The sequence below is a fragment of the Podarcis muralis genome, chromosome 6, assembly GCF_964188315.1.
Source record: "Podarcis muralis chromosome 6, rPodMur119.hap1.1, whole genome shotgun sequence".
NCBI lineage: Eukaryota > Metazoa > Chordata > Lepidosauria > Squamata > Lacertidae > Podarcis > Podarcis muralis.
The window spans coordinates 47937616-47950678 of record NC_135660.1 but is presented as its reverse complement, the minus strand read 5'-3'; the positions used below and the strand labels follow the sequence as shown (position 1 = coordinate 47950678).

At 43.1% G+C, this 13063-nt stretch overlaps 1 long non-coding RNA gene across 4 annotated transcripts in view; it reads left to right on the top strand.

The window, feature by feature from the left end:
- The window catches only part of LOC114597491 (uncharacterized), a 28230-nt gene that overhangs the window by 7370 nt on the left and 7797 nt on the right, over positions 1-13063 (top strand). For 2 of the 4 annotated variants that reach the window (XR_013393199.1, XR_013393197.1), the window contains 2 exons: positions 426-511; positions 8785-10611. This is a non-coding gene — a long non-coding RNA (uncharacterized LOC114597491). Of the gene's footprint in view, positions 1-425; positions 512-8784; positions 10612-12067; positions 12215-13063 lie in introns of those variants that run through there. The other 2 variants (XR_013393200.1, XR_013393198.1) reach the window with 2 other exon arrangements.

Here is a 13063-nt window from a genome sequence, read left to right as displayed (position 1 = left end):
AAATCAGCATCCGTAGTGCATGGGTAAGGACTTTCAGTTCTTAGAATGAACTAGTTCAACTGAATGAAGTTCATTGAACTAGTTCAAAACTCTCTGAACTGCAGCTGAAAGTAGTTCCCATAAGTGCCAGATGAATGAAAGGTGAAATAAGTAAATTTGGGGGTAGAACTCTGAATATTTTCTAGTTCATCTTCATGTTCATCCAACCCTGCTACCCCCATTAAAAAAGAAAGAAAAGTCATTTTGGACATATATAAAGAAAGTTAGAAAGCAAAACATGGAGCCAATGCTCTGAGGCTCATTAGGGTAGATATGGAAGTGCTGCTGTTGCTAATAATGCAGCACTGTTGTTAAGCAATTGGAGGAAAGCATGTGAGGCATTTCTTGTAATTTCCCTTCTGAAGAGTTTTATTCTCTTCCAACAGGAAGAGCTCGCAGCAAGAAGTCTCGGTCCAGGAACTAAAAGAATGTTGCCTTGTGCCAGCTATGTGGCTAGCACAAATTAAACAGGGTAAGCCTTTTTCTAGCATGGGAATACAATTATGGGGAAAGCTTTACGTGATGACATTTTATCCATCAGACATATTATTATTTGCATGTGGCCCCTGATTTAGTTTTGAATGATTCTGTAAAGGAAATTTTCTAACATTTATGTAAGAGACTGGGATCTACTGGTAGAACACTGGTTTGCAGTACATAAACAACAGTTTCAGATTCCCATTTATTTCACAAGAACAACAACACAATGTCTGAATTAGGCTGTTGTGCAAAGAAAGCTTGTTGGAAGGAAACAGGAGCAGATTTTTGTGTAAAAAGACTGAGCTCAGTTAAGATAATAAAACAGTTCTGGGGCTGCGCATGTGCTCAAGAGTTCATGTCTTTCTTAATTTTGTGTATCTCTTTGCCCTTAGCTTCCATTACTGGACCTTGAGGGCTAGTAGAAATTAAAGTAGATTATGCAAGATGGAAGTCTGCCTACTCTGAGTGTACTGTAATACTTGGACCAGTCATAAGTTCAATATCTATGTTCAGTCATGCAGCTCACTGTGCAACTGTGGCCAGTCCTGCACTCTCAGCTTACCCTACTTCACAGGATTGTTGAGATGATAAAATAAGACATTCCAATGTATGGCACCCTGAGCTCTTGAAAAAAAAAGGGAGGATACAAATAGTTGGAAGTGCAACAGCAGGAATCATTCACTTAGTAACTAAAGGGTTAATTCTGCTCATAGTTAGCCACCCGGGGTGGGTGAAGTTGAAGGTATTGCCTAGCAATTATGAGTCAGAATGGCATGACCCTTACTGAGCTAATTCGTGCTCTGAATGACTGTGCAGTTCTGTGGAAGTTTCAGCCCCATAGGTTTAGCTGTTGAATGTCTTCCGGATGTGAACAAGGCCTGACATAAAAAGACAAAAGCCCTCTGTTTATTGCTCTTCAAGTTATACAGTGTTCTTCTTCCATTTACCCAGTAAAGCATTGTTTCCCAACCGGGAGGCATATGGCCCCCCTGGGGAACCCCATGATATCCCTAAGGGGACTACAGGTGAAAATCATGTAAACGGGGGCCACAGCACAAGGCTAGGAGGCCACAGAGGGAAGTGAGAATGTTTGTTTGTTTTTAAATCCTGATTAACTAGCTATCCGCTTGGCCAATCACAAGGGGCAGGCCACCAGGGCCTAGTGCTCCTTTTTGCCATACACATTTTTTGGGAGCAGTCTTTGTTTCTGGTGGGAGAGGGCAATTGCTATGGCCCCCATTTTGGCCAGTAGAGCCCGCAGCCCAGAACCCGCTTGTCAGGTATGTTCTGGGTGAGCCAGAGCTGCTTGTTGCTGCCACTGGTGTTGGGCCCAGTGGCAGCCTGGGCTAACTCTGCAAGGCACAGGGTGCAGTCCACACCAGCACCTAGCAGACTGGTGCCTTCAGATGTTGCCAAGGGGTGCAGGGTTTGTCAGCAGTGGCAGCCCGGCTCTGCAAGGTATGGGATGAAATCTACCCCAGCGCCTAGCCGAGTGGGGTCGTCTGGTGTTGCTGACTTGCACCTAGTAAATAACTAAGTGTCTACTCAGAAGAAAGCCTCACTGCATTCAGTGGGCCTTACTCCCAGGTAAGAATGTGTGGAGCTATAGTGTTTTACCTAGGCAGCTAGGACTCCTCCGGATGACAAGATCTTTTTGCACCAGGTCAGTGAGAACCACTTACTTTTTAAAATTCTCCCATATACAGTGGTGCCTCGCAAGACGAAATTAATTCGTTCCACAAGTCTCTTCGTCTTGCGAGTTTTTCGTCTTGCGATGCACGGTTTCCCATAGGAATGCATTGAAAATCAATTAATGCGTTCCTATGGAAACCGCCTTCAGACCAGGTCCGGGGACAGTCTGTCCCCCGACCTCTTCTGAAGGCTGGGGGGGGGGGGACAAGGGCTTTTCTTCCCACCCCCAGCATTTTAAAAAACCCTGGGACAGCGGAGGACTTCTCCGCTGTCCGGGGCGATCTTAAAATGCTGGCGGGCGGCATTTTAAAATCGCCCCGGGACAGCGGAGGACTTCTCCGCTGTCCGGGGCGATTTAAAAGCCCCTGGGAAGGCAGGCAGGGGGGACAAAGACTTTCGCCCCCCGCCAGCCTTCAGAAGAGGTCCAGGACCTCTTCTGAAGGCGGGCGGGGGGCGAAAGTCTTTGCTCCCCCCCCGCCTGCCTTCAAAAGCCTTCCGGGACAGCGGAGAAACGCTGCGTTTCTCCGCTCTCCCGGGAAGGCAGGCAGGGGGGAACAAAGACTTTTGCCCCCCGCCGGCCTTCAGAAGGTGTTCCCGCCCCGCCGCCCGGCTTCAGAGGAGCCTTCCGAAGCCGGGCGGCGGCGGGAGGTGTTCCTGCCCCGCCGCCCGGCTTCGGAGCATCCTTCCGAAGCCGGGCGGCGGGAGGAGGTGTTCCTGCCCCGCCGCCCTGCTTCGGAGGAGCCTTCCGAAGCCGGGCGGCAGTGGGAGGTGTTCCCGCCCTGCCGCCCGGCTTCGGAGCATCCTTCCAAAGCGGGGCGGCGGCGGGAGGTGTTCCCGCCCCGCCGCCCGGCTTCAGAGGAGCCTTCCGAAGCCAGGCGGCGGCGGGAGGTGTTCCTGCCCCGCCGCCCGGCTTCGGAGCATCCTTCCGAAGCCGGGCGGCGGGAGGAGGTGTTCCTGCCCCGCCGCCCTGCTTCGGAGGAGCCTTCCGAAGCCGGGCGGCAGCGGGAGGTGTTCCCGCCCCGTCGCCCGGCTTCGGAGCATCCTTCCAAAGCGGGGCGGCGGCGGGAGGTGTTCCCGCCCCGCCGCCCGGCTTCAGAGGAGCCTTCCGAAGCAGGGCGGCGGCGGGAGGTGTTCCTGCCCCGCCGCCCGGCTTCGGAGGAGGTCCGAGGACAGTGGGGAAGACGCGCTGCGCTTCCCCGCTGTCCCAGAGATTTCCCTATGGGCTTTCGTCTTGCGAAGGAAGCCCATAGGGAAATTCGTTTTGCGAAGCGCCTCCAAAACGGAAAACCCTTTCGTCTAGCGGGTTTTCCGTCTTGCGAGGCATTCGTCTTGTGGGGCACCACTGTATATAGAACTCCCTGTGCACCTTTTGGACTGTATCTTTAGGTTTCCCCCTCTGTGTCAAATAACGGGGTCAAATAAGTGTTGTTTACTTTTTATAATAGATGGAAGATGGATCTCCTTCAAGAGGTTCTGAACTCTCCTTCCTTGGAGGTTTCTGATGGCCATCTGTCATAGATGTTTTAGCTGAGTTTCCTAATTGCAGGGGGTTGCGCTAGAAAGATGACCCTTGGGGTCCCTTCCAGCTCTATGATTCTATGTTTTTCTGCTTCAACAATATTTCATTGTGTTCCTATCATTTTATGTAATTATATTTTGTATAAATTATAAAAAATTATAAATAAAACATGTTCTCTTTATAAAGAAAACTTTAAAATAGTTATGCTTCTACTGGTAGAACATGGGCATAGCCAGGATTTTTGTTAGGGGGCAGAACCTCAGATTTGTATTGGTTTTTACTTATTGTAAAAGGGGGCACAGGAAGGAAACAAGGTTGGAAGGGGGTCATGGTCAGAAAAAGATTAGGAAACACTGCAGTAAAGTATTTTCAGTTTCTTTTCTCTCTGGACATCATCTGTGTTGAAGTGCCTTTGCTAACACAAATGTGAAAGTTCAGTCATCAATAGTGAACTCCTATGCCTGCCTACTCAAAAGTCTTATTCAGTTCACTGAGACTTACTCCCATGTTAAGTGTGCAGCCTTATCTTGACAGTTAAAGTTAGCTTCTGACTGTGATGTTTACCGTAATTTTTTTCAGGACAGAAAAATAGACCTACCTGCATACATTGTGCTAGTGTAAATTCATTTAAGTACAGTACTTCTTTAGGAAGGTGCACATCACACTCTTCCACCTCCTGTTCTTTCTTAGGCTCACTTTGCATCAGCCATTCTATCCTTTGTGTTTATAATTGTTTGGCAGGCTTCCATATTTGTGGACTGTGCAGTCATCACTGCACTAGCAGTGCTTGAAGCTGCTTTTATTTATTCCTAGTGTATGATGAATTGGGCCATCTGTCTTTTATGTCCGCCCCCAACACTCCCCTGCTGGCATGTTGTGTCAGCTAAGGTCAAGGGCTCACACCAAGGTCCCTGTCCTTTTCTGTCTGTTGGGGAAATAATGGCAGAGTCCTGAGGTCACCTCTTGAAACTTCACTGTGGAGCTGTTAAATAATCCGAAGAATTGACAAATCATGAAAGGGATCAGAGAGTGACATGTATCATAATAAAGGCAAACAGGATAATCTGTTTCCTACACACAACTAAATGTTTAAAGAGGCACAGAGTTTTCACATAACAGAAACAGGTTGGGTGGAGAAGAGGCTAATGTTTATTTGAAAATTTCACAGAAGATTGATTTAATTGTGTTTTTAAAACAGCTGCAATTTTATGTTAGATCAGTAACTCCCAATAATCGTCTATGGGGAATTGATAAAAACATTTTGCTCTTCTTACTTTTACCAGACACAGGATCCACCCATATCATCCCTAACTTTAGAAAGAGAGAACTTTGGAGTTGTGAGTTGTTCACTTGGACAGAACTTCTGTGCTTGGGAGCCTCATGATGAAATTGACAAATTTGGGCTTGACTCATTCACAGACCATTTGAAGCTGTGGCAGTGATGTGGGTTTTGTTTTTTTTAGTTAGGCTGCAGAGGTTTTCACCAGCACTGCCAGGAGTTTAACCAGTCACATGCAAGTTGCCTAGTGCTGTATCCACTATACAACTATACACTGAGCTGAGCCTGGATTCAAGGTCTCCCACATATGAAAATTAGATGTGATGGTATGTAAAAAGCAGAAACAGCTCCAGCTAGCGCTGGCAACTTGCATAGACCTGCACTGGATCATGATACACAAACATAAAAGAACTATGTTAAAACTAATGCAATATGCTTCTGCTTTCAAATGGTGAGTGTGCATCAGAGGATTCAATTGTTTGTCTGTTCCCAGTTGTTAACCACTGTCTGCCCTTGGATCCAGATGCCATACTGGATGGGGCTGATGGGAATTGGAGTCCAAAACATCTGGAGGGCACTCAGTTGGGGAATGCTGCTATGGATCCTCATCCCACCCATTTCCTGAATTCCTCCCTTTGCTAGTTGCAGTGGCAGTGTTTGTATTTCAAGAGTTTGTGTTGTAATCAATGTGTTATATATATCATAAAAATAATACAGTTACTCACACTACCTACTCTTCCACTGGCAGAGAACAAGTTATTATGTTACCTGAAGCAAAGACCAATGCTGCTGATGGGGCAGCATTCTCCATCATGCCTGAGGCCAGCAAAGAGGTTAGGGTGTACAGCACAGGCCATGCAACTCCCATACCTCTGTCTTTCAGCACCTTAACATTGTCCCCTACTATCTGTTACCTGAGGCAGCTACTTCATGCTTTCGAATGGTTAGGCCAGTCAATGTTTGGGCTTATCTCAAGTGGGAAAACAGAATCAGTTTCAAGATAGGAGAAGGTTAACAACTGGAAATTGGCTATGGAATATGTTTGGATCATCACTGCACTAACAAGTGCCTGAAAGACATTTCAGGCATTAAAGTATAGAGGGATTTACAATACAGTCTAGGATTCATATCTATATGATGGCAGAAGATCAAAGACATAAAAATTTGAAGTATGCACAGTATGGCATTTCTATATACAGAAATTTTCTGTTTTCTTTGAAGCAGCACGGGAGATAATTAGAGGAGTTTCATCTTACGATTCCATATGTTGCAAATTACTAATTAAAAAGATGATATGTGTTCTCTGCAGTATGATGTAATTCGTTTCATCAGTTTGAACTTTGCATTATTTTCTGAACCCTCTACCCACTTGTATGTTGTAATTCTGTGCATGTCTATCATATTTCATTTTGCAAGAAGTGCTTTGTAATACTCAATCTGTTTTATACTGGGTCAGTTTGTTTGTCTATAAGGCCCAGTATTTTCTACCCAGTCTCAGGAACAGGCCTTTCCTATCATCTGTTGCCTGATTATTTCTTAAGAGGAGATGCCAGGAACTGATGTCCATAACTCATCCTCCTTGCCACTGTGCCATGGTCCTTTCCCTAACTCTTCTTTGCTCAGAAAGGACTGGACATCTCCCCTGTCCATGTTTATTTCTTCATGGGATGTTGAGCAAGTATTGGCAAGTGAGGGAGAGAGAAAATGATTTGTCTATTATTTGCTGAAAATACATTTAGTTTAAGAACTTTAGACCATATTAGTACATGGATATCCCTTCTCAGAGGAACGCATGTGCCTTCCATACCCAATTGCATATATAGCAAATGCACACATATTTGTTTTGTTGTGTGTACATGAAGAATGAGCCTGCTTCTCATTGCATTACCTGCAGCAGAACAGACATATGTCACAGTCATCACTTGTGACAGTGTAAACATAGGAACATGCAACAGATTATATAGAAATTATTCCTGTCTAGGAAATTAATTTTGTGTTAAGTCTTCATAAGGGCAGTCAATTACTCCATAATTTCCTTGCTATTTTTAATCTTTGTTCCAGGAATGTGTTCCCCAAACAGAAATATTTATTTACACCATAGCAGATTTACTTTAGCAGTGCTGTGCTCTTTAAAAACAATTTATCTTTAAACTTCACATTTAACTATCTTCAGTAATAAATAAGAGCAATTCATCTGTACTATGATTTTACAGAAGTTGCTACATTTTCATTTTGTTGATACTTTGATCCTTCTAGTCTGCAGCTTGCGGAAAGGATGACCACCACATTAAAGGAGGGATTATTTAACTTTGAAATTTTGTATGGGATACTTGCAAGGCACAGAAATGGCAATTTATTGCAAATTATAGTTGGATTTTTTCCCCTTGTACAACTAGATCACAAGTCATCAACGCCTGCCAAGTCAGTGATCTGGGGTGGAGGTTAAGGACACTGCTAGTGCCTGTCTTGTTCACTTGCTACTATCTTAGACAATTCAGATTTGGGGGGGGGAGGGTTTCTTTCTGCAAAGTTATGAATGCTTGACTGACAAATGTAGTCTACAAAAATGGGGCTCTGGTTTTATTTCATTAATAAAAAAAAAAAAACAGAAGTAGTTGATTCCTAATTACCCACAGTGTCCAGTCCCTGATTACTTACAGAGTCCAAATCTTTCAAATCCCCGAAAGCTATTATTTGACAGGAAGTTTGCCAGGTGGCTGATTTTAAACAGCCCATTTGTTTCTGAGTGGAAAGGGAGAGGCATTTATCCCTGCAGCCTTTGATAAGGGGTGTGTGTGTATGTGCATATATATATATATATATATAGAGAGAGAGAGAGAGAGAGAGAGAGAGAGAGAGAGAGTTGCCCTCAGTGTTTGTGGAATGGTAAAATTTTATTTCATATTTCCGGGTGCCCAGTTAACATCATTGTTTATCAGAAGGATTGCTAGGCAGTTTAAAGACTCAGGGCCCGGGCCCGTAATACAATTCTGTATTAAATGTATATAGGGTGTCTCAACACTGCACTTGGCAATGCGCCCAGCTGCCCTGTAACCAAAACATCAGTAGTAATGGCCCTGGTAGCTAACTGTGCATTTTACCATCTTCAGCTGGTTTGCCAACTGTGACCCTGTCTTGAGAAGGTAGAGCCTGCCTCAGTTATTATGCACTGGGTACTAAGGGTGCACACCAAATACAAGTTTCAGTTCAGATCCTGATAATAGCACATTGGAAAACAGCAGAAGTTGAAATGCTTTGAAGGCTGTTCTAATGTGGCTCATGCTACAAAGCATGACTTAACATCTACATTAAACTGCTGAGTGGGGTTACCCAGATGTTTGGAGTACGTTGTCAGCAATGTGCTGGTGACACACAGCTCTACATCTCCTTTACGTCTGCAGGTGAAGCAGTGGATGTGCTGGACCATTGTCTTGCCTCAGTAATGGACTGGATGAGATCCAATAAACTCAAGCTCAGTCCAGATAAGACTGGGACACTCTTAGTGGATGGTTCCCTAGACTTGGTGGATGGGAGGTTGATGGAGTTATCTGATAGGTGGGAGGTTTATTGGGTTACACTGGCTCCAAAGGAGCGGGTATGCAGTTTGGGGAGCTTTTCTAAAGTGGCTCCTGTATTGTGGAATGCTCTCCCCAGCATTCTTTTTGTCAGAATTTTATGAGATTTGCAGGGATTTTTTGCTCAGGGCACAATTTAAAAAGGAAAATTTATTTATTTACTTACTTACTTACTTACTTACTTACTTACTTACTTACAGAATTAGATGACCTTTCACAATTCCAGAAGGATGGCTGCAGTGGTTTTCCTGGAAGAGCAGGCTTTACTGTTCTAGAGTGGTTGAAAAAGGATGCACTTAATCTCCCTTACTGTTTTATGGGTCCTGTGTATGAAAACAAAAAACGTTACAGAGATACCAGTAGGTGAGAATTACAGAGAAATAAGTCCAGGGTTGTTTTTTTATGCTAGGCATCTCCAATATGAGCTCAAAGGGATTTTTTAGCCTCCCTGTAGTTTTGACCAATGATTTTATTACAATAATGGTGCATGTAATAAAACTGCCCCTGAGTAACCTGCAACATTTAAGGAGGATTGGTGTAGAAGATAGAGACTTAAGATGAATGGAAGAACCAGCTTCAGGTTTGTGTTCTGCTCAATTTGCATCAAAAGTCAGAGAAACTAAGTGCAAAGCTGATTTGACAGGAGTGAATGTGTGGGCATGTGGCACAGAGGCAAAAAAGAAACTGGAATGTCCAGCAGTTTCCGAGCAAACACCATCGATGAAGATCACAGGACAGACAAAAAGGTGACATATCACATCAACATCCCTTTCCCCAAAGCACTGTAATCGGAGAACTCTGGCAAAATCATTCATTCTGATTAGGAACTAGACCTGTGCAAAGAAAAAGACCTCTCCCGCCCTTCTCTCTCCACCCTGACTTTTACCTTATATGACTAGGTTTCTCTTTCAGCAGACAAACTTTCTGCTTGAATAGCAGGATTCTTTTTATATACCGAAGTTGATGAGGTAGGGATGGGGTGGCTATATGACAGAGCAAGTAAGTTTGAGGTAGGAATGAAACAGGAAACAGGGCCAAATCACATGACCCATTTATATTCAGTGTGTGATTAGTTTTTTTGTCAATTTGTTTTGTGTGTGCATATGACAAAGCAGTTACTGACATGCTCCACAGCATGCTTAGACCCTGACTTTCTACACCACAACCAACGCTTTTGGAATATGGAAGGCAGTAAATCGGGATCTGGTTGAGCCTCAGCTGCCGTCAAAATGGGCTATCCAAACTGGTCCATAGATTACAATCTGAAACACAGTAGGGTGTAAGACTCATGGCTTATAATGGAAATTACTTCTGAATAAACATGCAAAGGATTGTGTTGTTAATTGCATTCAGATTTCATAAACTATTTGGGGTTTACATTGAATGTGTCTGCTGCCCTGCAATGTTTGGTGCTGCCAAACCTCTGTATTAAACCTCTGTATTAAACCTCTGTATTAAAATGAAGCTGTGAAGCTGTTGCTTCTGTAGGGGCAAGACTATGACGTGCAGACTGTGGAGACACTGAGACAAGCTCTATTATTGATTCTTAACTCTGCTGCTGTTTCACAGCAGAACATTCTAAATACTGGTCCAACACATATTTTTTGGGAAAGAAATTCAACAGCTCAATGGGACTTAACTCACAGTTAAGGGTGCACAGGACTGCAACCTTAATCAGTTTAATTCCAAACATTCAGTCTTATTTCTGGAGGAGCCTGCTTGTATTACAAACAGCATGAATGGAGTAGAAAGGCATTCCCGCAATGATTACATTGTTGGCATGGAATCCTAACCTTCTGCTGCAGCTTTTCTGGAATTTTATCACAATAAACAAAGGACTTTTTAAACTGATAAATGCCCAGAAATGTTGCAAACAGCATCTTAATGCCATGGCTCGAACTGACTTAACTTTTTCTTCTTCCTAGGACATTTGGCATGTGGATCTTACCTGAACTGGTAGAGAGATGGAACTTTTGCCATATTGCTAAAGTTGCACTGCAGATAACAGAATTTAGAAATAAATGAGGGTAAGCTTATTAGACTGCTACAAACATTCCTGCATAAAGGAGCTGGTACTGTTTTTACTACTGCTGGATGAGCTATGCTTCTCCAATTGCTTCTCAAAATAAGTATGTACAGCCTTTAAGGCTACAATCCTAACATGTGATGTTGAGTAAATCAATTAGATCAAAAGTGGGAAGATCAATCCACAAAACGAAGCGCTTGTCCAAACTTCTGCTTGTCCCATGCTTAGAAAGATGTCCAGAGGAAACATGAATTGTTGTTTGCTCTGATTGAGTGCTAAAGAGTGGCTTTCCCCAGGAGAAAGCAGCAGGATGAGAGGAAGTGTGGATAAGCCTGAATCTAAGGAAGCAGTGATGTATGATGTATGGCAAGCATAGGCAACCTTCGGCCCTCCAGGTGTTTTGGACTACAATTCCCATCATCCCTGACCACTGGTCCTGTTAGCTAGGGATCATGGGAGTTGCAGGCCAAAACATCTGGAGGGTTGAAGGTTGCCTATGTCTAATGTATGGCGTGTTGGATGGAAAAGAAATAATTGCTCGCATACATCCTCTGATACCGTTCTGTTTAAATTCCTGCTGCTTAGATGACAGCACTAAAGTAAGTGCCTTTCCAAACTTCCCATTTACAGTGGTATAGTTCAGTGTGTGTGTGTGAATTTTTATTTTTATTTTTTTGGCATGCTGTTACATGACATCATCAGTATTCAGCTACCATTTTGGAATAATGTACTAGAAAAGCCACTTTTTCTCCTACCATAAAAAATCCAACTTTTGTGAAAGATCCAGAACAGATCCTCAATATTTTTCATTTGTATGGCATATGTAGAAGCATCACCTGTGTTTCTTTGTGGAGGGGTCGGTGGGCAAGGTTTGGGAGACATCTGTTTCAAGCCATTTCCTACTGATTGGTGTGAGCTGTCAGTTTGCAAGCTCAGTTTAGAGGAGAGATGTGGCAAATAAAGATGATGAGTAAAGTACAGTGGTACCTCGGGTTAAGAACTTAATTCGTTCTGGAGGTCCGTTCTTAACTTGAAACTGTTCTTAACCTGAGGTACCACTTTAGCTAATGGGGCCTCCCACTGCCGCCGCCGCACAATTTCTCTTCTCATCCTGAAGCAAAGTTCTCAACCCGAGGTACTATTTCTGGGTTAGTGGAGTCTGTAACCTGAAGTGTCTGTAACCCGAGGTACCACTGTACTGCCCATGACAGCATTCATTAGCTACAGGCAAAATGTTATCATAGTAACCAGCTGAATAATAGTTTCTTGCTGAATCTCCTATTCTCTGGCAAGGTTAGAATTCTGCAATACTAGACATTTAATACAAATACCCAACCTGCAAAGCCACAAAAAGGCTATCCCGATGCACATGCTCATAGCTCAGACATCCACAGACTGAAGGAACATGATAGTATTTAAGAGGTGTGATCACACCCATCAAACTTTTCTCTGCTCAGGCACAACCCTGCATTAGTGTGGAAAGGAAAATCCTCCACTCACTCTAAGAAGAAACAACATGTGACCAAAGGTGCACACTGGATCAAACAGCAACTATACAACTAGAAATTGTAAGTGTAGAAGAGTCGAAATTCTGTTTGTTTGTTTGTTTGTTTGTTTGTGTGAAATTTTATTATTAGGAAACAATCCAAGTCAGATCAACAATTGAGAAAACTTTTCTCTCCACAGTTCACCCCTTTAATAATCTAATTGGGTGCAGACCTACCAATAGTGAAGCTTTGGTATTGTGACTTTGTGTATGCAATTTATGCCTGAGAGTAAGGCCCATTTAATGCAGTGAGACTCATTTTTAAGGAGATGTACATAGGATTGCAGTCAATGTTCATAATCGTTAATCGGCACAAACTCATTAAATCATTAATTGGCACAAAGGAAGGTCCATAAATCACAAAGATGTGAAATATATAGAGTTCTTATTTTCTTTCTCATGGTTAAGAACACACTCCTCTCACATTTCTTTTGCACACAATAATGAAGTTATAAAGTTTTTTTAATTAAAAAAACTGTTAAAGAACAGTTGAATGTGTTTTGTATAGTTACTTATTGGTGATTGGCTTTGAATAGAACATTATTTTTAAAAGCAGGATAAAAATCTGTGAAATACCTTAAAAACATTATTTTAAGGTTTGAACACAAATTGAACACTGAGGTTCACATACTTATGTAACAGTAATACCCGGATTCCTGATGGCGATGCTTCCTGAGCTAAAATGATCACACGTCTATTAAGCAAGGAACGGTTGGGCGTCTCAGTGTCTCAAGTATCGGGACTCACTTTGCAATTTATTTCCATCAGGCTGGGCCTCCCCCCACCTTTCAGCATATACTAATATTGCCATGTACTACTGGAGTAAATTAGTTTTAAAAAATTGAGTCAGAGGAAGGAAGGAAGGAATGCAGCAATTTTTGGAACAAACAAAGCAGATAATTGCCAG